At 35.7% G+C, this 21,597-nt stretch overlaps 2 long non-coding RNA genes across 4 annotated transcripts in view; one reads left to right on the top strand and one right to left on the bottom strand.

Moving 5' to 3' along the window:
- Window positions 5,885–21,597, top strand: part of LOC110403002 — a 50,432-nt gene continuing 34,719 nt past the window's right edge. For both annotated transcript variants that reach the window (XR_002441453.1, XR_002441454.1), the window contains exons 1-3: window positions 5,885–7,547; window positions 14,422–14,545; window positions 19,218–19,507. This is a non-coding gene — a long non-coding RNA (uncharacterized LOC110403002). The remainder of the gene's footprint in view (window positions 7,548–14,421; window positions 14,546–19,217; window positions 19,508–21,597) is intronic.
- The window catches only part of LOC110403001, a 97,254-nt gene continuing 90,785 nt past the window's right edge, over window positions 15,129–21,597 (bottom strand). For both annotated transcript variants that reach the window (XR_002441444.1, XR_002441445.1), the window contains 4 exons: window positions 19,203–19,446; window positions 18,448–18,561; window positions 17,666–17,763; window positions 15,129–15,648 (listed from right to left, as the gene is read on the bottom strand). This is a non-coding gene — a long non-coding RNA (uncharacterized LOC110403001). The remainder of the gene's footprint in view (window positions 15,649–17,665; window positions 17,764–18,447; window positions 18,562–19,202; window positions 19,447–21,597) is intronic.

Here is a 21,597-nt window from a genome sequence, read left to right as displayed (position 1 = left end):
GGAAGAAAGAGATACGGCTTTGATGAAGTCCTTAAAGGCTACTAAATTATGATTCTATCATTTCATTACATGGAGACTCATAATAAGCATAATAAGAATCATTAATTCTCCTTGTGAAAAGTCAGTCTACACTGCAAAGACAGCTTTCAATGAGAAAGTAAATTCATTGCAAAGCAGGGTGGAGACACGCTGCTGTATTAGTATGCAGTTGACTATGCAATACCTTTTTTCATGAAGAAAAAGAAAATCCATATTCTTGTTTATCACATATTTTTCTGAACCATGACAACTGCTGTAAATGAGTATGAAGATGATAACAGAGAAATCAAGTGTTCTAAAATGGCAGTTCTCAGGCAATTTAATCTGCTCTTTTAAAGAGAAAGAATGTCAGAATTCTTGCTGTGATTATAAAATCATTCTAGACAACTTTTCTTTGTTCTTATTTTAGAATTGTATTTCAAAAGTTGTTTTATGTCTTCTTAATCTGGTTGCTGGTGTTAGGAAGACCAGTCCATAAGAATAAGTTCTTTTGGCTTTGGAAGCTTTGGTGCAGTTGTTTTCATGGCCCGTTATTATGAATTAGAACAGTGTTAAGCTGATATATGTGTTTTTTGATATGGCATGGATTAATTTACTGTGTACTCGAACTAGACAGGATCATTTCATAGGGAGTGGATTGATCACTTTTATCTTTCTGTGATATTCTAAAGTTTTATTTTAAAAATTGCCCTCCAGCAGATTTCATACATATCTCTTTCAGTAGAAAGGAAAGGAATTCAAACCACTCTTTTATTCTTTGGCTTTATGGATGTTCTGTATTAGTAGTAGTTCTCAGTAGAACTCCCTTTCAACTCCAAAACTTTGGTCTTGCTGTAGAAGTTATACAAACAATACAATCTAATTATAAGCTGTGAAACAATATGTATTATTTTGAGAGGAAACTGCATGGCAATCTACAAGAAGTAATGGCAATTCCCTGGTAATTTTTGTAAAGATTCTGCTGTGTTCTATGATAGCTTATACCTTCCCATATGTATCTGAGATACATATCAATATACTTCAAACAGATGTATCCGATAGATTGGAGGGGCATGGCATTTCACAGAAATAACATATGGGAAGGCTAAGTTCTTGTAATAGCACACTTTTCAGGCCGTTTAACTGTTTCTTGTGCTCTAGTGTCAAAATCTTTTATGAGGTGAATGCTCTGTTTTTATTTTTTATTTCTGCAGCAAGCAGCAATTAAATTTCTGACAACTTAATCAGCTGGTATTATGTAGATGCGTGTAAAATTACAGTGGTTGGTTTGTGAAGAGGGTTGTCAGCAGTGAAATGTTTATAATGTTTAGTAAAGTTATGGAGATTTTTTTGCAAACAAGTGAAATTAAGGCATGTATCTCCATATACTTGTATTTTGAATTTCCACTGAAATTCAAATTCAGTTGAATCAATTTGTCAAATCAGAGCAACTAGATGACCAGTGTTTAGCGCTAGTTTCATGTTTTTGCATAGGTTTTGTTTAGTCTTTTCACTTTTCATTAATTCAATGAAGAACGTGAAGGAGGAAAAATAGCTGGCAAAAGGCAGAGATAATCATCAGCACTCAAGCATCTTCAACACAATGACTGCTTTGTGAGAGGTGAGGTACTTTTGCTATTGGTAGCTTGTGTTGTATGTCAGGGTGCTCAAAATCCTGACTTTCAGGTGGATTTTGTTTTGTGCATTGTATTTTGTGAGTTTAAATGGAAGAAAATACCTTTTGATAACATGACAGTAAAAGCAAGTTTTCAGTGCAGTGTACTGTTTTGGATGGCCGTTTTTGATAGTATAAAATTGCTTTAACTAACAGCTTTGTTAGTCCCATACTGTTGACATTTATCTACAAAAATAGATGACGACTGACAATTACTTGAATTATGTTCAGGGAGATTCTCATCTCTGTTTTATGAAGGAAAAAACATTCAGCTGGGAGAACTGCCCCTGTGCCAATGAGTACTAAGCCGAGCTGTTGAGATGAAGGGACGATTTATGTTGGAGGGCAGGGTCCGTGGTTTTTTATTTTTGTTCATCTGTTTTTCTTTTCATCAATTGATTTCCACACTTGCAGGGTTGGTTTTTTGCCTGTTTGTTTGTTTGTTTTTCTGTTTTCATGCACCTTGGCTTTATGTTTCACTTATTTTAATGCCAAAAACTTTCATCTAAGACTGCTGAATTATGAGCGGATCGTACTTGTTAGTGGGCAATAGTTATTATTATAATACTGATCAGTACAAAAGCACATAGAAAATTGTCAAAATCTATATTCTTTCAATGGCTGAAAACACATTGCTGTCAAAATTAATATGTAGTAGAATAGAGCAAAAAAGACACTTTGCACTTGGCTTCAGCCTATACATTTGAATGCAGTCCTACAAAAACCAGGATGCTGCTGCTACTAAATGAGCAAATAAAAACTTCGAGTAGACAGCATGAAAAATTTTTTTGTGGCACCTATTTAAATTTTCAGTAACGCCCTGTTTTAAAAGCAAACTGCTCAGTGAATTAGAAAAATATATTTTTGCTTCCTGGAGTAACCAAAGTATATTCCCTGACAAAACATGGCAACGTATTTACTGCTGTCTCCATATAAATAGATTTAGTATTGTTAAATGAGATGGACTACTTGTCCCTGATTACAAATAAGGGAATTGTATTGCTTTATGGGTTTTGCATTGCCTTAATACTTACAGACATTTATGGTGTGGTTTTCATGCTAAGAGGGCATTCCATTTCCCTGACATTTGTATTATTGATAATTTTAATAAGCCATAAAACAATTTTACATTTATAAGATTTCTGACCTTATAAGCTTTTTTACGGTGTTTAAGTGACTGAGTGTAAATTACTGGGACTTACTCTTCTACATCACCAAGACACTTAAGATGTTCAAGCTATTGCATATTTTCTATCTTTTCTGATTTGGGTCTGGAAGATAACATGGCTTCACGTGTCTGAGACAATAAATGAAAAATTTCAAACCCAGTGATATCAAATGCTTGGTGTAGATTTTCAAGGTTAAAAACTGAAGGGTATGCTTTCCATATACATGATAAAATACAGCCTAGGTTAAGTGAGTTTTGAATGTATATTAAGTGACTCATATTACTGCCTTCCAATGTCAGCCATTACAGTAATGCTGATTTTCATGACTTTAAAAGCCTGATTTTTTAATGAGAATTTTTGCCTTTACCTTCCCTTGTTCTGTGCATGTTATGTTTTTTACTTACTGAATAGAAAGAAAAAGCTATGTGTCTTGGGATGGAAGTAGGAGATTTGCAATAATAATTCTAAATAATAAATCCTTTACCTATTTTTTTAATTATTATTTTTAAAATAAGCAAACAACTGCTATGAGAACATGCTTCTCTCTTGCTAATACACGGCTGCAATCAAAATTCAACAAGCAAAGATTTTTTTCCTGAACCGTAGATGCATATGGAACTCTTGTCAGACAGATCAATTAAGTCATAATTAATGGCACCACATCTCTAAAAAGGAAATATTTTTACTAAAATAATATTAAAAAAAAGCACCAACTTTCATTTGCATAAAAATATGACCTGAAGCTGTAATATGTTTAAAAGATAATTGTTTATGTAGGGGGAAAAGAAAGAATCCTTATAAAATTAAGAATTTATTGACCTCATTCTTGGGATGAAAAGCATTCTAAAATGTATGTTTCTTATGTGCAGCTTACATGAATATGAAGTTCTTTCAATTATTAAAAATGCTTCCTGGCTTCAGAGTTATGTGCTTCTGTTCAAAGTATAACAAGAATGTCAAGTATGACAACCAGATTATTCTCCCTCTTTAATTGCAACTGCAGAGACGGTTGAGGAAAAACAGAGGCATTCAGAAATTCAGGCTTTTCATTGGGAATTCATATGAACATTTTAAAATGGTATTGTTAATATTATCAAAACACACATTGAAGATAAAGAAAGGTAGACTACTGTGGCTGCCAACATCCTAATCTGAAGATGCTGAACATTTTTTTTCCAGATCGTGCCAAAGGAGAGCCTGGTAAAGCTCTCAGGTGTTCTTTAGCTTATTCCAAAACAGAGTAAATTGCTGTTCTGGCTTCTTTCCTAATTTTCATAATCTTTGTTATAATAAACTACTAAAGAACAACCTGAATCTGCATTTTGATTAAGGAGATTGTTCTATTAATACATGAACAGCAAGCAAAATAGCAACTGAAAAAACGAACATTTTTTGTTTCCCTGAGCCTCTTCTTTCCAAACAAATACAGCATTTCACAAATGTCTTTCCTTTGACTGTAAGATGACAATAAATGCATTATGCAGCATTTATGATTAAAATAAACTGTTATTAAAATAAACTGTAACCTAACAGAAACACTCACATAATCTGTTTAGTCGGTTGCCTGCCCATGCTCATCAACAGATTCATATAAAGAGCTCTCCACTATACAGGGCTGTCTATTTATCTCCATTCGTCCCCACATTTTATCTCCTGATGGTTGTGCTGCTTCCTGATTCTTACCTTACCAGACGTACCTCCGTAAAAGCATTAAATAGCAGTGGCAGTCTGAGCAATGAGATGTTGGGTGAAAGATGTCCCAGAAAACTGCTCTTAGAAAAATAGATTCTGGAGATGGAATACAGAAATAATCTTACTTCAGCTTATTAAGTATGCCTTGTAAGCAATGAATCAAATCACTTTGCTGTATAATACAATTACTGCTGTAATTTGTAGTCATTACAGTTTGCAATGAGGTATAATTGGAGACTGCATTATACGCAGGCTATTGACAGAGAGTCTTAGCAACTTGAGCATGGAGACTTACTTTGAGCCTATTGCCTTTAAATTAGCAGATGATTAGCTCAGGAGACCTAATAGCTTGTTGTGTCTACTTGTTACAGAGTAATTTATTATTCTTCTATAATTATTCTATATGATTATTTTCAACCAGGTACAGAAAGAAACTGCAATATTCCATCATTAGAAACATACCTGGTGTGTCATTCCCCTTGAAACCCTTTAGGTTCTGCCATGTTGGTGCAAAGCCATGTTTCTATTTTTTGAGGCAGGCTGTCTGAGGACAGTAGGCGGCTTTTCTACAGGTAGTGAATCATTTCAGTTAACAACTTTGTATTTTGGCATAGTCATCTGCACCTGATGAATGTTTATTAGATCAGTGGTGATTTGATAGAAAAAAATAACCTTTAAAAAAGGTGTCATAAGGCACTGCAACAAAATAGTTATTCTGTTCTTTTCCTTGACACAAACTTTATCCTCAGAATGCAGAATCCAAATTGCAGTGCCTCAGAAATTCTTTGGAAAAAATACGGGCATACGTTACTATGGTTACAGAGCCGTTCCCGTTTGCTTCTCTTTTCTGCCAAAATAAAGAAAGTAGAAAGAGATTTTTTTTACTCCAACGATTTATACGATGCTTTGCAGGGAAGGCCCATCTCTCTCTAAATACTTCTCAAACATTTAAAATTAGTACAGTTGGGGTCGTTGACTTTTCTGAAGTTCCTTATCCCTATTTTCTGACAGTTAATGATAAAAACAGTTAATGAAAAAAAGAATGTAATGCTAAGAATCTGTAGCAAAATTGTGAAGGGATTCAACTTCTATCCTTCCTTGACAAATGGTCTTCAGGTATAAAATATTCAGGCCACCCTATTTATTGAGTTAGCTTATTCTCAGGAGTATCTGACAGTGATTAAAAAAAAATAAAGATTAAAGCACAAGTTATTCTTAAGATTTCTTAAGTGAAAGTGGCTCAGATCAAGTAATGCTCTAGGAGGCCCAGTTTTACCTCACTCTTTTTTTCCTTGTACTTTTGTGAGCAACTTTCAGATTTTTCTCCTTCCAATAAAATCTCTGAACACAGGAAACTTTATTTATTTATTTATTTATTTTGAAGATACTTGAATAGATACTTGCAGAGAAATTTCTAGTATGGCTGATTTTAAATGTTTGTGGAAACAATTCTGATTTTCTTGTCAACAATGCATTGTCATCAGCTCTTCCTGAGGATGAAAATACATCTGGAAGGAGACACTGTCAGGGTAATGCAGCTGAAATGTTCTCCTGAGGACAATAAGTAACCTCTTTTAAAGTAGTAATGATACAGCATAAATGTATTCTATTGGGACAGAATAACTGATACATTTCCCTGGGGGTCATTATGATTCTGCTGAAGAAAGCCTACTGTGAAAAAGTAATACAAATAAAGGCTGCTTGTCACGGAAACACACAAGAGATAGTGTGGTTTGTGGGTTTTTTTTTCCTCCCCCCAAAAAAAGCATATGGGAATGAGAATAGGCTTCATTTCTTCATTTTACAAAAGCTGAAAATCCCATTAGGAAGAGATTTTTTGCTGGGTGCCTTGATAGTGTACACATTTTAGGTGGGGATGTCAGCATCGCTACAATTAAGGCTTTCTGACACTTTTTTAGTAACATCCAGTTCTCTCTAGCTCCTAACTCTGCCAAGCAGCTATGTGCAATTTTCCATGTTGAATGGCTTTTCTAGGCTGATATACATACACATTCCCCTTATCGTTTTACTTTATTTCAGCCAAAGCAGTTGCAGATGTCTCTGAGCGTTAACCTAAGGAAGCAGTATATTTCTGGATTATTTTTATTATTTTTTAAGTCTGCATTTCATTTTTCCCTTATTCTCTCTAACCTTTTCTTTTTGAAAATATTAGACTTTGGTCAGAACCTTAATGCGATGGCCTTTAGCACTACTGTGCTTTTGCTTCCCCTACAAAAACCTATCCAGATTTTTAAAATCAGGTGACAGAATTTTGGTCAGTCCTCAGAAAGCCACATTGTTACTGTAGTCAAGCCTTTCCCAACTTTTTTCCCTGAGCAAGCTGTATATTGTCTGTTCTCACACAGCATCTACATGCCCAGACTATTAATGAACAATCTCTTCAGACTAACTGAGCATGCACCAACGGCCACAGCTTTGGAAAGTGGAAGGACTGGAAATACGCCATCCTGCAGTGTAACAGCTGTTTCGTGATGCTTGGAGCTAGAAGGAGGGGTCCAAATAAACGGCTCTTGGTTAGAACTGGGAGCTTGTTCTCTCTATAATCTCCTGTGACATACTGGAAAAAAAAAAATACACATTAAAATGAACATAGGAATAGGGCAGGATCTACGTAGAAGGGAAATAAGTGTAACAAAGGAATCACTAGTGTGACCTTGGTCTGCAAACATTAGTTTTGGGTCTGAGTAGCAGAAAAGGACAGGAAGCAGTTGCCTGATGGAGAAACAAAGCTTGTTTAGATTGCTTAGCTTTTATGGCATTTGCTGACAAAACAGGCGTGGTGAGATAAAGCACTTTGTATTATGTGTTAGGGGTAGCTTAAGACTTTTCAGCACTGTAGAAAAAACACTTTTTTTTTACACTGGCAGTTGCCTGTGCTTTTGAGAAATGGGGTGGAATGGAGGAAAGTAACAGCAAAAATGTTAGGAATGGAAGTTAAAGGTTGAGAATTCAAGAGGACTGCAGATTCGCAGGTGAGTAAAAAGGGCTGAGAGGAGTCTGAAGTTTTAGGAGGGGAAGTGGGGGACCCAAGAGATTTTGGCTGGCATTGACAGAATAAAGATTAGGAAAGACAGAATAAAGTTCAGCGAGGAACACAATAAAAAGAATCTAGTTTAGGAAACAGGAAAAAGAATATATCCACATTCTCTTCCAGAGTGTGGATTTAGAGCTGGACAAATGCAGCAGACAAATTAGCTGTTCAAAGTGTCAGACTGCTCACTATGCCCATGCCCAAGAGATTATGATCTGTTTTACCATTTTGCTGCTGCTGCAATGGGAAGTGCAATATGCTTTTTAAAAAATTGTTTTCAATCTTTGTCCAAACAGAGTATTTTTTTTCCTCAATGCAATTTTGCAAAACGTATGAAGGATGCTTTAAAAAATAAATGTTTCTGACTCTCATCACCTTACCAGGTGACTCTGAAAAAGAATTTTGACTGTACGTGTAGTATCATAATCTAAGCTTCACGTGTTACAGATTCTAAGTAATTTAAAGTACTTTTGAGTTAGTTGAAATATCAACTTATACAAGTTTAATTTTTGTATTTCTGTGAAATTTATTTTCAAATATTTGATTGGTGATTTGAGAGGTCTCTTGATTTCATAAGTGAAACAGATTTAATTAAAACCAGCTTAACATCTAAAAAATAAATGGAGAGTTTTTTTCAAATAACTTAAACATGGGATAGGGAAAAATTTTACATATTTGCATATTTTATTATTTGATATAAAAAGCAATTTTACAAATAAAAGCTAGTTCTTCTGAGTCTTCTGCCCACTTATGTGTAAAAACATGAAACAGACTGTGCAATTTCCAGAATGATCTGGTTTCCTAAGACGCACTAAAAATATTTTAATTGTGACTGTTGAATGTAAGTTGCTGGAAAACGTTCTGTGTCTTAATTGGTCTCTACTGGTTTTATGCTCAAAGGACATTTTCTTTAAGATAGCTAGTGAAATTCTTCTAAGAGAAATAGCAATCAATATCGAAGAGGGATTTATTAAAGAAAAATGTTGACTTCTTTGTCTGGCTCTGGTTACGGCTTTATACATTTTTCAATATTACTCACTGAAAAAAATGTTTTTAAATATTAGCACTTTATCTATAATTTTATTTCTTTGTTGTTTTTTAAAACTGATTTCAGTATAAGATGAAAGTAACTGAGAGACTTGAAATTTACATTAGAGCCCTTTGCTTCTGAAGCCCTTTCTAAAAAGAGTTCCTACCTACCCCAATGCATGAACTTTTAGCTCTATAAGAATAGTGTCTATTTCCATATTGTTTTGTGCTGGACACTTGTAGAGAGTTAACAAAAGAACATCTTAATGCCTTAAAAATTCAAAATAAAGATTGCATTTAAGACTTCCCAGCTGTGAAACTCTGGTGACAGCAGTGTCTTACTAAGAACACGTTACCAGTGTTCAGATATGCACATTTATTATTTTGCAGGTGATTCTTTATCACTTACTTCCTGACACAGAAAAACTTACATATGCAAATTTTTAGATGTCCGAGCACTAAAAACAAAGGGCAATTATCGATTCTTTATATACTCAATCCACCATACGAAGTTAGAACAGGTTGTTTGGAGTTTTTTAAAATGTGGAAATAAAAGGGGGCAGAGGAGGTGGCAAGAGAGTCTGCAAAACTTTACATTTCATTGGCAGGTGAAAACTCATTCAGACTACACATGCTTGAGAAGCATGTAGTAGTGTATATTCTATACTATTGTTGAGACAAATCTTACAGAAGTATTTCTGTTTCATCTGTTTGATAAGTGGTGATCTTGGAAAAGAATGTGGTTCTTCTACAGACAGCTGTGCCGTTCACTGCTTCATGCTTCCTTTCTCTGTACACTTCAAAGATGAAGTCTATTGCCTTAGACATTTACAAATCAAATCTCTTCATATGTCACTAACTGCTTTTAGAGGAAAGTATAGATTCAGAATCCCTGTTTGCCTTTGAAGAGAGGCTAGCAAGTAGGCAACTGACAGCGAGGCTCACTGCTATTTAAACAATCAGAATCTATACTCAAAAGCATTACTGCAGTACTTTCCACAGAAAGCGAATTGCTTAAAAAATAGCTTTTCTTTTGAGCATAAGTAAAAAACACTACATTTAAAATAATGCAAAAAGGGAAGAATTGCAGGATGCCTAACTTTTTATTCAAGGTCTTGTACTTCAGAGCTAAAAAATCCCTCCATCTCCCTCTCTCTTCTCCATACATCTTTGTGAGATTGTGATTGCTGCAGCTGGGATGTGGGTTTGTAGCTGTACTGTGTAGATGTGTGGGATTTGAGAGTGGGAATAGCAAGCTGCTTGGGGGCTTTTTTGCTATCTTTGGAATCACAGGCATTTCTTTATGCTCCATGCTGGTAGGACTGCCAACTATACATTTGGAGAAGGACTAAATATTTTGAGCAGGTTGATGAACGTGGGGCGAGACCACTGCCTGCATTTTCAGTCAGTGTTCATGGACAAACACTTGCATAAAGTTTCAACACGCTTCTTGTTGCATGAATTAAACTTACTTAAAACAGTTCTACTGCTCTCCATCCACAGTTTTTTTTCTGAAAACAGATGAACAGTATTCTTTTCTGGTCTTAAATTGTAATGCTTCATAACATGACTCCATGATCTGAGTACTTAAAACTAAATTAATAATGTCCATCTATTTTAGGGGTAATCTAAGTCAGAAGGATACAGCTAAAATCTTACACAACACATATGGTGATCTTTATTTTTATCCTCTGTTGTAATGGAAGTCTTGTAACAACAGTTTTAAACTTTTAAACTAAGAATGGATGTTAGTCCAAAGCATACTCAAAGTTAGGACAGAAGCAAATTCTTGTGCCTTCCGGCTGATCTAGAATTGCCTGCAAGGTCTGACCCATAGCTGAATGTTTTTGAGAAGTAAAGATAGAAGTTGGCATGGAGATGACAGTTGAGAATTTTTTTTCCTCTATGGAAACATAACACATTAAAATTGCAAGGGATAAAGGATTTTTTGGCATGTAGCAGTAAACATTCTGAGTGACTCTAGCATTGTTTTTCTCTTGTCAACAAGATCATTTGAAGAAAAAAAATTGTGCTTCTAAAACAATAGTCTCTCCTGTCATAGAATTGCTGAATACTTGTTTCTGCTACACGGATTTTTAGGAGAGAGGAGCAAGATTAATTTACAAGCATCAAAAGAAACCCAGCTATGCTTGGATGTTTAGAGAATCTACACTGTCTCTTCAGCTACAAATGTGCTTTGGCAGTCAGGAACACTTGCGAAATTTCACAAAGGATATAAAGTCTGACTTAATTTATCACGTCTTCTTCATTAGCTGGATATTCCAAAAAGCAGAGATTAGAGCCTCAAAAAAGGCTTTAGGTCAGTAACATCATTTAGAGCTATTCAGCTATATGGATACAAAACTTACATTTGTTTCACATTGTACTTGTGTACGGAAGTTCCCACAACATATATAACAGAGAGAAAGAAGGAAGAAGCAGCAACAGAGGACTAAAGAAGCTTCTAAATTGATCTTAAAATAAGTTGTATCAATCCATCAGTTGTATTGCCTGTGGGCATCTTTAAAATCTGAAAGGTACCCAACACGTTTTGATAGACTTTGCCTAGAAACATGCGTAGCCATTCACTATTGAAGTTTTAGCACTGATGGAAAATATTAGGAATTCCTATTTGTTCATCTAATGGCTAGAAACCTGCCAATTCTGACACCTTCTTTCACAGAATTTTATAACTGTTTCAGCACAGCTTTTTTAGTTATTGGTCTCTTTTCATTATCTAATTAAGTATGGAAATAACAACAACAAAAAGGCTAATAATGCATGCTCCTGGGTCTGCTTTTACAATGGCATTTATTTCTCTCTTCACCAAAAAAGAAATATACCTTGTTATGGCCCCCTTGACAACTTGAAAATATGCTATTGCAATTCTCTAGACACTACAGGGTATCTTGATGTTTTTCATCACCTGAATCTGGTTGTTGTTTTTTTTCTGTTATTATTAAATTAGAAATATTCTAAGACCTCTTTAAAAGTGTTTCCTACCAACATTTTGTTTTTCTAACCGAAAGACTATATGATTGCTATGATGTAAAGTTGGATGGTTTAATTTGTTTCTTCTTTAGCAAGGTATTTGTGTTGTTGCTTGGTTTTTGTATGTTTGTTTTTAAGATACATAAGAACACATTTTGTTGTCTATCGCAAAATAGATGGAGTACTGTTAACCGTAATGCATACAAATGAGATTGCAGTTCTGTAATTGAAAAGCTAAGCATGATGTAATTATGATGTATGGATTGGATTTTATTTTATTTTTTATTTGAACACAAATGTATCCCAACTACTGAGTAGTGAATCAGTACTAATTTATACATGTGAAGGCCTGGCTTTCAACTTAAAACAGCTGCTAAAGGCAGAAATAAAATATATAGAGACATCTGACAAAAATTCAGAAGCTGGCAAACTGTAGATGCTTTCAAGCAACAACTAAGACCTTTTGCCAGCATTTTTGACTTTGACTTTCATCAGTGTAAAGGTATTACAATTCCCTCTGAAAATAGAGATATCTAAGAAGGATGAAATAAGAGAAAAATCTATATCTGAATCTATTATTTGCCTCTTGCCTAAAACAAGAGAGAAGCTCATTGCTGCAGTGGTCTAATGAGCCAATCTGTACCAGCACTCAACTTTGACTGCATTCTTAATGAAAGAATTGAGCTCTCCCCAGTCACAAATATGATTTTTACTGCAAGACACAAAGGTAATGGAACTGACTTTTGATTCCACAAGAAAAACTTGAGAGCACTCAGAAATCAAAACTTTGGAATGTATAGAGAAAATCTGCTTGGAGAGACAAACAAATGTATGGAAGGGGAATGCATTTTATAGTTAATATAAAAGTGGACTACCACCCCAGATTTTATGTGTACGGTCATTTCAGGTTTCAGTGCTCCTTCTCTTTCGCTGGGTGCTTCCCTATTCATTCCTAAAATGATCGTTTTCACTGGTAAGGATCAATTTTGAAAATAAAACTGCTATAACATAGGTAACTGAGGTAGTCATGAAAAGTAAGGGTGATCCAATCCAGTTCAGAGAGGCTATGCTTATAAAAGAACAACTGAGTTAGATGTATTGCTGCAGAACATTATGCAGAACTTTTTTTTCTTATTAACTTTCTATATTGCAACTAACTTGATGTTTCCTGAGGGAAAAGACAGGAATAGCCACTTAACCATACCTAAGACCTTGCTCCTCTCACCCCCTAATGAATGAGAACCGCCCTGCTAGGTCTCTCATTATCAGGTCTTCATGATGGTCTTGAAATAACTTTCTTTCTGAAGCTTTATCAAAGCCTGACCTTTTCTCGATGCCTTTTTATAAATTGTCACAATCTGATGAAAATCACCTTGTAAAAAATGTCTGGCCAACTATAATTGCAAAGGTTTGCCATTAACTTTCATTCTAGGGTGTGCGCACATGAGAGAAAGATCACGCACCCACATCTGATCAACCCTTCTTTTTCTGGAGTATTAGTTTTATTTTCAGCCGTAGGCTTTTTTCTGACCCTCCTTTTTAACCAAAATGCTTTAGGAGCTCTACACACAACAAGCACCAAGCGAGAAACAACATTCACCATGCTTAATTAGAGAAGAGCACATTTTATGCTCTTCTTGGTGGACCATCCAGATTTTGGAAGCAGATGTGCAAAATTTTTCATCTCCGTTCATTCTAGTCTAGTAACAGAGGAGCAGTTGCACGGCCATATCATTCCTTTCACCTTGCCTTCACAATAGTTGAACCTAGCCTTGCTTGCTGTGTACGTACTTGACCAGTTACTTGGCAGACCTGTGGTCTGGTTCATTTTTTTTCATGCGGCAAGAAATAGAACTGTCTTTGAATACCATCCTTCCCCACTGTATTCTGACATCCAGATCTCCCATGGAGACAGCAGTCAGCTCTGTGGGTTCTGGCCTCATGGTGGCCTACAGCTTCCTCATGAGGGGAGTCGAGGGACAGAAACAGGACCTGTCTCTGGTGACAGTGACAGGACCCAAGGGAACAGCATGGAGCTGCATCAGGAGAGGGTCTGGCTAGGCATCAGGAAAAGCTTCTTCACTGGGGGGGTGATTTGGTACTGAGATAGGCTCCCCAGGGAACTGGTCACAGCACCGAGACTGCTGGAGTTCAAGAAGTGTTTGGACAACACTCTCAAACACAGAGCCACCCAAAATTCAAACCCTATGGTTTGATCCCTCCTGGGGGACCCTTCCAGCTTAGGATATTCCATGATTCTATGAGTCTTCATCCTTATCTGTCAACAGAGTTCACTACAATAATTCACAAGGGAATCACAGAGGAAATGTTAGAGACTCATTTGTCTATTAAACTTTGTTTCGGTTATTAAAATGGTTTATTTTCAAACATGCTTTGTGGGTGAGTAGGGCCATCTCCAGTTGCATAAAATGAATATTCTCCATGTTCATCTATCCCAGCTATCTAATGTACCTATCAAAACAGTCATGCCATAGAGCTCTTCAGATACACTAATATTTGGAAAGCTCTTTTTTTTTTTTTTAATAATAAGAACCTTATATGGGTCATGTGATGCAAAATTATGCATCTTAATGTCAGTTAAGAAAGTCATCATTTTTGAGTAATCTAAGTTATGATTATTATCCTAGAGACTGTTTGTGAAGTATCCTTTGACCTTGCTGGTGTAATACGTGATTTTAAAATTATTTGTTCCATATAAATTTCAGATGTACAGGACAATTTTCTATAGACTCTCAGCCAGCTGCAAATTACTTTCCAGTCATATGTACTTACAGATCGGCCTTCAGGGAAGAATAGAGACAAAGTAAGAAGATGGCATTAATGAGATGTAGACAAGCTTTTCCACATTTTGTATTAGACCGTGAATCTATCCAGCTTCTGTCAGATCCTTTTCCCCAAGTAAGTACTTATGATGAAAGCTTTTCTATCTATTGTGCTTTAGACTAGGTGCTGTAACTTGTAAAATGTAACAATACTTTTAACTGATTTTTTTTAAAAGCTATTTTAGTAAGCGTGTGTAATTTTTGAATTACAAAACCTGAGACATTTGCAACTCTTTCTACAACTTCCAAGTGCTCTCTGCAGAACTGTTAGAGCAATATAATTATCACAAGTTACTTCCTTGATTTCTGAAAATTGATTTAAATTGACTTTTTTTTTATTATTTGCTAATACATGCTATGATAAAATAGTTCTGTATTAACGACAATTAAAGATCTCCTTTTCTCTTTCTTAACAACGATTTTTACAACTTCACTGTTCTTTAAGCCAGCAAAAGTAGAAAATGTGGAGAATGGCAATAAGAAAAGAAGATGTGAAATGATGAATTGCATTAAGTACCAAAAACATGTAAGAAAAAGAGTAAGAATGGCTGTTAAAGAAATTATATCCTGAAAGACAGGAAATCTCACAGAGCATCAGTCATTCTTATTCTGCATATTTGCTGGCACAGTAAAGGTAATAAAACAAAAACATATGCTTTCCTTTGTATAGCACACAAAGACAGGATCTGAGGAAAAATAACAGTAGAGCGCTAGATAGTACTGTCAGCTAAAGTAAAATAGAATAGATTCCAGCACTGCAATTTGCAGTATCCTGCAGTGTTTGCAGAAGTTTTTTCTCAGGCATTTCTAATGTTAGAACTTCAGACAGTTTCCTTAAGTCTTTGTGGAACACGCTATATTAATTCCTATGATGTTTGCAATTTCCTGATGTTTTGGCCTGACAAAAGTATGCAAAACTCCCAAGAAGGTTGCAATTAAACACAAAAAGCTACAAGCAATTCTTTCTAATTTGAAATCCTCCTGCTTTAAGAGATACCACTTTCAAACATTACCACATAACAGTCACTTTAGTATGCATGCAAGATATGCATAAATTTAAGGGATACTCAGCAGTCTACTTGTACAGCACATTACAGCAAAGGAACACAGCAAAATGAACGTCAAATCTGTTACATGGCTCCCAGCTTCATCTTCTGCTTCCTTCTTGCTGCAGAGAGGCTGTTTAAATAAATAAATAATAATAATCATGATCTTGGCATATATTAACGTTCTGTCACAAGAATCCTTGCAATGGTGTTTTCAGATGGATCAGGGAAGACTTTCCCAAGCTACTGCTGTGCTGCATTTTTACATCTACTTGGCTAGCATTCCTATGAGACGACTCCAGTACACACATTATCCACTGCTATTGATTATTTCAAACTCCATCATTGTGGATTAGGCCCAGTAAGCAACGCTGCGCACTCACATTCCCCCAGAGGGACGGGGAAGAGAATTAGAAGGGTGAAAGTGAGAAAACTCATGGGTTGACAGATAAAAGCAATTTAACAGGTAAAGCAAAAGCTGTACACACAAAGCAGAACAAGGAATTAATTCACTAATTCCCATCAGCAGGCAGATGTTTTGCCACTTTCAGGAAAGCAGGGCTTCATGAGACCTGATGGTTACTTGGGAATGCAAACAGAAAAGACCTTCATTCTGTGCAAACATTGCTCAGCAACAGCTAAAAACATCAGTGTATTATCAGAATTTTCTTGGTCACAAACTCAAAGCCTAGCACCTTATGGGCTGCCATAAAGAAAATCAGTTCCTTCCCAGACCGACACAGTACATCTATTCAGATCATCTAACTACTGAAATCATGCAACCACTGGCATTGTTTCTGTACCTGCAAGAAGGCTTTATTTTATTTACAGCTATTTTATTTAGGTACCATTCAGTCAGTTATACAGCAGGAACCATGTGAAAGAGTCTCTGGAAGGGCCAGACTACCAAGACATTGATCAACTAATCTGAGTATACAAATTGAGTGCAACAAAAGCTGCCTGGGGAAAATCTATAGGAACTATATGAAATTCCAACCCAGAGACCTCCTGCACCAGTTAGTGAAATACTTAATAGAGAAGGTGGAAAGAACAAAACATGGAGAAGTCCTAGGTCTGCTTTTGTTTCCTGTTTCTTAAGACCTGATGCAGCTGGTGAGCACAGCAAATACAGTAGTGGCAGTCCAACAATTTTAACTCAATAGTAGTATTTGTTTACAACTACAATTTTAATTAAAGTACATTACATTTCCATCTTAAAACTTACAACTTTATAGGCTTTATTCCTTTAATGTGTGCATCCAGAATAAATACTTACCCGGGAAAACATGGCTACTGAAAGCAACTAGTTCTGAGAAAAATTCAAAAAGAAGAACAAGTTCTTCTATCTCAAAGGTATTGTCCCAGAACATCCCCCTTCCAGAAGGATGCTCAAGAATTCTGGGAAATATTCAATGGATGGAATATTCACTGGAAAAACACAGCAGTGGTCCTCAAAACACTCAAGTTTTGGACTTGAATGTTATAAAATAAATAGGAAAACAAAAATTTTATGGTGTCAGGTCTGGAGAAAATGGAAATGAGTCAGAATTTGTATTCTGAAGAAGAACTAAAACAGAGCAAAAGAAGGAAACATATCTGCTTCAAGAATACAAACGCTAAATTATTAATGCAAGACAGGACAGCATGATTAAGTTGTTTAATGTACTGTGTAAACCACCAGAACAGTTGGCTCAATATATTTAACCAGGAAAGCTAAAAAAAGCTGTGAGTCCAGGCTGCACAAAGTTCTTAAGCGGATTGTTTCCCCAATTATTTGACAAGAGATGGTGGTTTTTCCCCCTCTTGTACTCATTTCTGGTGCAACTGTATTGCAGTACAAAAGTACCTGAAAAACAAACATGCCAGTTCTAGTCAATGCTGAGTTCTTGCTGATTGCATCCTACTGTGTGTATTCTTGATGTTTAGCTGCACAGACCAAGCCAAGTTAATGAGGCCTGCTCACACCAGAGGTTACCAGAGCATTTAATTATTTTACTAAGGTTCCTTCAAAAGAAGATATGGGGAGATACTCATATAATTTTCATAATTTTTACTGTCTTTTCTCATTGTAATTTTTCCACATGTCTGGAATTTGACTGCTTTCATCATCCGTAGAGTTATGAAAATTAGCAATAATGTCTACTACTTACCCTCAAACCAGCAACAATGGGATGGGAGAAAGTGAGCCTCTGCTATTCTGATTCCCTAGAGAGGAAATGCAAATATTCCCAATATTCATGGCAGGGGGCTGTGTAGAATCAAAGCCAGCCAGTTAGATGTAAAAGAACACAAACTTTTTTTTCAAATAAGCATATTTGTATGTTTGTGTATACACACACACATAACATATAGAGGGAGAAGCATGTATCAACACCGCATCAGAAAGAATACCAAGTGAACTTTAACACATACACAAGAACAATTTCTGTTCTCATAACCACAGCACATTCATACAATCAATAAGAGTTGAATTTGGATCACTGAGTATTGAAAGTGATCCATGTATGCCTTAAGGAATGTATCACTGAAGAACAGTAGACTGCTTGTGACATAACCCAATAACTGGTCCTCTCAAGAGAAAATGCTGTTGAGAACAAATGTCATTTCTCTGCAGGGAGTAAATGAGCAGAAGTCTGTTCACTAGGACTCTTTTTCTTCCACACTAAAGAATTCAGTTCACTGGAAACACTGTCTTCCTCTACATTACATATGCTCCAGTGAAAACAGAAGTGTGTCTTACTACTTCTGCCTTAAGGACAGAATAACCTTATAGTTATTCCAAATGGAGTTATATCTTAAAAGAACTTTATAGGAAGTCTAACAATCAAACATGACAAGAAACACTGTCGTAGAACTGATGAATAAAATACTCAAATGTCAAGTGGTGAGCATGCAGGCAATATACAAATCCAATTCTTTTTTCGATACTCACACAATGTGCTACAAAACAGATTAATGGGAATCTTCTGTAGCTGTAGTTCTTGGCTCCTTCCATCCAGACATTAGTCAGTACAGAGTACCATCCTCTACTGACTACAGACAAAACCTAAAATTTAAGCCAGCTTATTTGGTTATTGCTACATGTGCTGAAACAGCCACTTTTATCCTGTGCTTACACTTACTGCAAAGCATAAAATGTCAAAGTTACTGGACATATTATCAATTATATACTGCTTACCAGTCTCATCTCTTTGCTACGCTAAATTTTATACTTCAAGTACGAACACAAAAGTTGCCACAGGTCAGGGAATTAATGAATTGTTAATGCAGAAGGGATGGGAGGGATAAGCTAACACCATTAAAAGGAGTTGTTGTCCTTCTTCAAACAGATAATCAACGTGTTCTTCAACAGGTAAGTAATTCAACATTTTATTTGAATATAATTTAGCATACACTAGCTTGCAACAGCTATTGTCAAGCAAACTACAATTAGGTTCTTTTTTGTCTCACTGAAATGCTTTGTGCCTGTAGGATGAGTCCTGATTTCTAAAGATAACATAAATGCAAAAAAAAAAAAAAAAAATTTCATTTGGATTGCAAATGGAGTAAGTTGCTTTTATATTACTTCCTAATTTTCCTTTATGCCTAAACTTTCTCTATAACTACTTGAACTGAAATTTTAATTAAAAAGTTAATCATCTAAAAATAATATTAATTAATGTAGTTTTCCTTGTATTCTCAAGTTACCTTCTGTCCTCTTAGTTCCAGGTTTTCACTTGTAATGGCCTACAGCACTACTGCTGGCTTCCTGGTGGAGAAACAAATCTTTGCCAGCTTGCTGAATAACCTCCGTAATGTTCAGCCGATCAGAACTCCTCCATCTGTGTGTCCATCCATCCAAAGAACCAGATGCTCCGAAAAACACTTCATCCACCTCTCCTGACGTATCCATATCTGAAATATGTTGCTACCATAACTGCAGTTTTCAGCCCTACAAGCAAAACCAGCAATTGACCTATCTGGAGCTCTCAACTTCTTAGTCACTTGCTCAGGTACAGCATTCTCTTTATGAATCATCTGTTTCTGTTGCTAGAACTAAGGGGAAGACTGCAAAACATTTTCATGATTTTTTTAACAGAGAAAATGAAATCACTAACTGGGAGCATTAATAATAAAAACTCATAGAAATAAACCATTTCACCACAACCTAAGTTCAGACAATATGCAGATTTCATCAGGATGAGAAACTAAGGTTTCTGTTCTACACAGATCAGGAACTCTGCCCAGCTCAGAAAAAAAGTATTCATTAAGCCATGATCTTAGAAGCAAAATAATCGAAATAATCTAAATTGTATCCTGTTAAAATACAAAGTAAAAGGAAAAAAAAATTCTGAATTACATCTAGCAGAGATATACTCCTCACTATATTAATTTCCAAGTACTGCAAGAGAGCTGTTCATTATACAACATAGTTAAGAGTCCCATGATTAATTCTGCAAATAGTTAAACATCTTCAGTCCAACTACCAGAATGCTAAGAATGTTGTAGAATTATTTTAAGAACAACTATCGCTGGTGAGTGAATAGTTCTGAAATTTGATACTTTCTTTTACCCAGGAATATTGTTGAAAATTCCTCAGATCACAGAAAAGTACTTTACTATGCAGAGTAAATTACTTTTTAATGATAAACAGTAATAATACAGTTGTGAGTCATAGAAGCCAATGAATTTTGTTAACGAATAACTCTTGCAAAAGGTGTCTTTGCATTTTAGTAGCTTAATTATTATTTTTTTTTTAAGATAAATATTCTGTGACCTAAGCATTGAAACTTCTGCCTCAGGCAACTATTTACTGCTGGAACATCTGCATAAGCTGAAGTTACTGACTCCCAACTGTTTGTTACCATTGCTCCTTTGCCAAAAATTGCTAGCCCCATAGAACATGGTATTGCTCAGCCAGCAGAATGGATCACACAAGCATTCCCTCCCTCATCTGTTTCAGAATAAAGTTAGCTTGTAAATTTAAATTCAGCTCTTCATACATTTTGCAGAATCAAGTAGTAGAAGTTCTGCTGAAGATTAAATGTTCAGTGTTCAATGTTATATACATTTTGCAAAAAAATTGTAAGAATTGAGCACAAAGCCCATAGGATTTTTAAACTCATCTTGATGTTTGTCTGAACCTTTCTATCCTGAAGCAGCTTTAAAATGTTGGTATTATCAGTCTTTAAGTGATTTGCTTAATTAGAACTAAGTTAGATCTTTGTTGCTAGGTAAGAACAGCTGCTGCAGTGAGAATCAAGAGCAAAACTCGATGAGATTCCTATGGCAGCATAAAAAACATCAGCAGTGGCCATGACACTACACAGCACTGTTCTTCAGCTACTCGTTAATGCTTTTATGCTGTGTTGATATAAATAGGCACAGAGAGTCTTACAAAAATGTTCAAGCAGAAAATCTGCAGTTTTGTCAGGAGCTTCTTCTGTGTCTTCACTTGACCTTTCCTCAAAGTTTCCATCTAGAAATTGCAACATAATTGTTTTGTATTCAGAACTGGTGAAGAATTTGGATCTCAGTGCAAAACAGACATGCAAATATGGGAACAGAAGAATTATAACTATATTTTATGCACAGCTTGCACATCAGATTTGACATCTATCTCAAGCTGATGTGATAAATTGACTAAGAAGCCCAGTCAAAAAAACTGAGTAGCTATGAGGAACAGGACGGAGCTAGAACTGTGTTATAATCAGCCTTCTCCACCCAGAAGCCTTTGGCCAGAGGTATAAGATTTGTCCCTAGCAGTTGTAGGCAGCACCAAGCTTAGATATCTTTGCAGGATGAAACTGCACCCTCTTTCTAAAATAGCAATAATATCCAATTACAAACAGCACCACATGAATACAGCTTTAAAATTTTGTGAAGGGAAAAACCTCCTATTGAGGGAATATCTTATGTAAAGCAGCAGTGCCTTGCGTGTCAGTTAGGCCTAGATAGCAATGTGTTTTTTTTGTTTTGTTTTGTTTTGTTTTTTTGTTTTTTTTTTTTTAATGGAGGATAGAGGACTATTGGATTTAGTCTTTCAGTTGGATTCATTTATAAATGCTGACCCTGACATACAATCTTCAATAAAAGCTGTGCT

The sequence above is a fragment of the Numida meleagris genome, chromosome 8 (genome assembly GCF_002078875.1).
Source record: "Numida meleagris isolate 19003 breed g44 Domestic line chromosome 8, NumMel1.0, whole genome shotgun sequence".
NCBI classification, from domain to species: Eukaryota; Metazoa; Chordata; class Aves; order Galliformes; family Numididae; genus Numida; species Numida meleagris.
This window is presented reverse-complemented; position numbering and strand designations above follow the sequence as displayed.